The sequence below is a fragment of the Amphiura filiformis genome, chromosome 1, assembly GCF_039555335.1.
Source record: "Amphiura filiformis chromosome 1, Afil_fr2py, whole genome shotgun sequence".
Lineage (NCBI taxonomy): Eukaryota > Metazoa > Echinodermata > Ophiuroidea > Amphilepidida > Amphiuridae > Amphiura > Amphiura filiformis.
In genome coordinates, this window is record NC_092628.1 from 43,856,023 (window position 1) to 43,860,208 (window position 4,186).

Sequence of the window (4,186 nt, forward strand, 5' to 3'; positions counted from 1 at the left end):
ATAGCCCGATAGCCATGCCTACCAAATTTTCCATTGGGCTATTGGGTTTTATCTCCATGTGGCCCGTCGGCTATTTAAAAAACATTTAATCAATTTATTTAGTTATTTATTTTTTCGGTTTTGGAGTGTCCCTGGACCCTAGAGCTAAGGCCTTAAAAAATTGTTTGATTGGCGTAACCCGAGCGACCCTAAACTTAAACACCCTAAAAAAATAATAATAAAAAACCCTTTTTTTTAAAGTTCCAAGACCTTTATCATACGCAATTTACAGCTTAAAAAGCGGGTGCAAAAACGAAGAAAAAAAAAAAAGGGAAAAAATGCTGACCGACCTACCCTAAGTTTTCAAATGTCAATCAAACAATTTTTTAGGCCTAAATGCTAGGATCATTCATGATTGATATTTAAAAAAGAAGAAGAAAAAAATAATAGGCCCTAGTGTTTTTAATATGCAAATAGTTATATATAATGTGTTCATGTCATACTCTATTAATGATTTCAAAATGGATACAAATGCATTTTGAAATCATTAATCGAGTATCTCATGAACACACCGAATTATAGCTTTGCAAAACACTGGGGCCTAATTTTTTATCTTTTTTGTTTTAAATGTCAATGAAGACTGATCCTAGCATTTAGCTCTAGTACAGGGACACTCCAAAACCAAAACAATAAAAACAAACAAAAACTTAAATACAGAACTGTACTCTCTGAACTTTAATTATTGTTCCTAGTTTGGTTCCTGAACCAAACCGTTGATTTTCAAAATTAAAAAGTAAGTGACAGATGCTTTACCACGTAACAACATACACCTTTTTAATTTCTTTGTAGCAAAATTAATTACGGTACTCAAAAATTAAATTTTCTGACTGCAGTTCTTTCAGAGGCCCTGTATTAAATCAAATTCCTGTGTCATAATCTTTGAGTGTTATACATGTGTACATTGTTTATGTAATTTTCAGAGTAATACTGGAGCCCTTTTAGTTTTGTTCTCCATGAACACAATCATTTTGTGTTCTGTGTTTCTGCACAATTCATTTTCATACAGGCCAAACAAGTGTTTTTGTCTGATTTTTCTCAATTGCTGAATGCTGTAACTTTACATCTAATTGCTATTTGAGAAGTATGTGACAAATCAGTAGGCTACATAATCCACTGAATAATCAGCAATAATAGTTCTGTTCTGTCTGTTGATTCAAAAATCAGTTGTTCAAGGTGGCCATCACAAGGTCCAATTTCCAAATCATCATGCATGCTCCTGTAAGACAATAATAACAATTAAACATAATATATTAAATGGGTCTGATAAATGTCTGCATGGAGATTTATTCACCAATAAAGTGAGAGCTGAGGCGTCTCATTACGTATCATTGAATCAGTGACATTATGGGGATTTAGTATTTTTCTTTCAAATCAAAAACAAGTAAAAGAGCCATTTTAATGTGCTGCCATAGATTATGTTTTTCACATTTTCAAGCCTTTCTGTGATTGTTTAGCGTAATGTAGCCTCTTCCAGTTTTTTAGTTGCTTGTCTTATCTAGGCTTATTTATATTCCACCATTCTTAATTTCACCATTATACTCTATGGTGTTTTGCTGTTGGCATGATTCTAAAGGAAAAAATGAGTTGACATTAAGAATGTTTTTACTTACAAAGTAACAGGTCACTGTCTGTCAGAAACCCAAGATTGTGTTGCATCAAGCCATCTCCATTACTGTTGTTCATCAGATGTCATCTTGGTCAACTGCAAACCAAATACACAAATTAATGATTTAATAAATAGCAGTTTTTTCTCACAAATGATGTTTTCATCATAAAATGAGTAAAAAACTTTTTAGGGGGTATATCCCCATTTACCAATTCCTCATGTTTGCTAAAAAATTGTGCCCTGAGCTGGCGCTCTAATTGGATATGGTATATTAACCGGCACTCAACTTGAGCTAGCTAAACCTGATTTATCTCTAGGCCTCAACCGATATGGCAGAACTGTCTACCGATTGGATATCGAAGTAAATAATACCGGCCAATATCTGATCCGATCAGATATCAGTTTTAAAAAAAAAATTTAATTCAATTAAAAAAAAAAATTTCCCAAAGTTTTCCAGCGACTTTGAAGAACCACTGGACCTATTCTGAGGTGCTAAGATCAGAAACAATTACAATTTTCCATGCATTTATAATAATTATGTAGGCCTAATAGATGAAGAGCTAAGAGGTAAACATTTGTTGATAGTTTGCATATAATTGGATAACAAACTGTAATGTTTTCGTAATTTTTTCCAAATTTTTTCTTCAAATTAACTATGCTAGCACCTCAGAATAGGTCCAGTGGTTCTTCAAAGTTGCAGAAAACTTTGCAAAAAAAAAATTTTGAATTAGATTCAGAATGCCAAAATCGGGTACTTCACAAGTGAAAAAAATATTCCCACCATACTCCCATGGGACCAGGATTTGTACCATTCGAGAATCGAGACAGTAACGTTTAATTTGCTTACTACTTACTTGAGAACTCTAGCTTCAAATTTGCACACAATAGTTTTACATGTACAGCTTTGTACGCATTCGATGCTATCATGCTCGAGTCCATTTGCTATCATTATTTCAGTGGATCTGCCAATCAGCACTGACATGTAATATTTCTGCTGATTTTGATGCAAGTTAAAATTTGATTGAGTCATGCAACTGTGTATTTTAAGGAAATGCTGCCTATTTTAACAGTCTAATATTTAGTTGAAGTGCAAACTGCAATTTTAGCAACATTTTGATACAATCTCCAGCAGTGATTGGCTGTATTTACTTACAGATTCCCTAGCCATTGATTTCTAAGTACTAGATTTTGATAGCTCAGGACTCGCCTCTTTAAATAGTGTGAAGCTATCTGTGACAAATTCGAAGCTACACTTCTCGTACAAGCGTTCATGTGTATTGTGTAATTACACACACAATCAAACGTTTATAAATTAACACTGTTTGAAGGCCGCAGTCACCTCGCACCACATCCAGAACCCTGAAGAATCCCTAAGTATAATATGTTGTAGTAAGCCTTTGATGAGCCCGTACGTACCGTGATGTTGCAAAGTCAGAGCTAACAATGTGTTATGTACAGCACAAAGTTAATTTGTAAATTTCCACTGACTCCACATCAGCAGATCACCTCTGCAATCAGACAAGTGTGTTCCAACAAATGACTGAGTAAATTTTGTGATGTACACTCTCGTCAAAGGTTTACTCATGTACTCCAAACGCCATGCCATCAGACAGAATCAGTATGTAGAGTATCATGCATGCATGCAATGGCTAGTATTATAATATATTTATAATATTCCAGTGTATATAACAGTATACATGTGTGCCATGTACAAATGTGAAATGATGTAAACATTGTAATGTACAGATGTATCATGCAGGAATTTTAGACGGGACTATGGACCTAGCCTGCGCCTGTCGAGCTGTATCAATAAAATCAACAGAAATCAGTTCGTTAAGTACTTACTTTCTCGTCTTGAGATTTTCTTTCGTGCTCTAAATTACCAAATAGATGTTGAAAATTCGTTCAATTTTCAATCAAATCTGCTCGCGTTGACAGATCGTGCTGCGGCGAACGAAATCAATCAGCTGTTCAAAGGTCAACTCAAATTGATCAGGTCAACAGTCACTTCCGTTTCCCCGAAATATGGGGAACCAATCAGAAGAGTCGTTATATGTGCTCTTTTGCAGACTGTTTGTTAGGAGGATCGACGAGTGTCAGACCGACGCAAACTGGCTGTGTAGGAGACTAAAAGCTGTATTGACGAACACGCATGCGTTAAAAAATATGTAGCCTAGGTCGAACAATAGAGTGACGTAGTTTCCGGCATTGTTCCTATGCACTTTCACCCTCCTGGTCTGGTTCCCTTCATTGTAATGTCCTTCCAAACTTCTCCAACCCACTTGGTGATCAGAATTCGTCTTTGGCTTGCTGTTATGTCATTGTTGGCGTGTTTTTGGCCATTCAATCAGATATTGATAGCTATTGTCAAGCTATTGTTATCAGATTATCTTTTCGACCTTCGATTGTATGCGAGTTGCGCCGAGTGCGCTATGTTTGAATTTTATTATTTACTCATGTTGCCCTACTAAATATTAAAAAAAACATCAAAATATTCCAATATCTTTTTTAAGATATGTAAAATTGTGTAAAATGTCTATC

General features: G+C 35.1%; 1 long non-coding RNA gene across 1 annotated transcript; it reads right to left on the reverse strand.

Moving 5' to 3' along the window:
• Positions 1-604: 604 nt before the first annotated feature.
• On the reverse strand, positions 605-3,745 carry LOC140147466 (uncharacterized). Its single transcript, XR_011858355.1, has 3 exons — positions 3,491-3,745; positions 1,650-1,741; positions 605-1,255 (listed from the first exon to the last, which is right to left on the reverse strand). It is a non-coding gene; the product is annotated as an uncharacterized lncRNA (long non-coding RNA).
• Between the last annotated feature and the right edge of the window lie 441 nt (positions 3,746-4,186).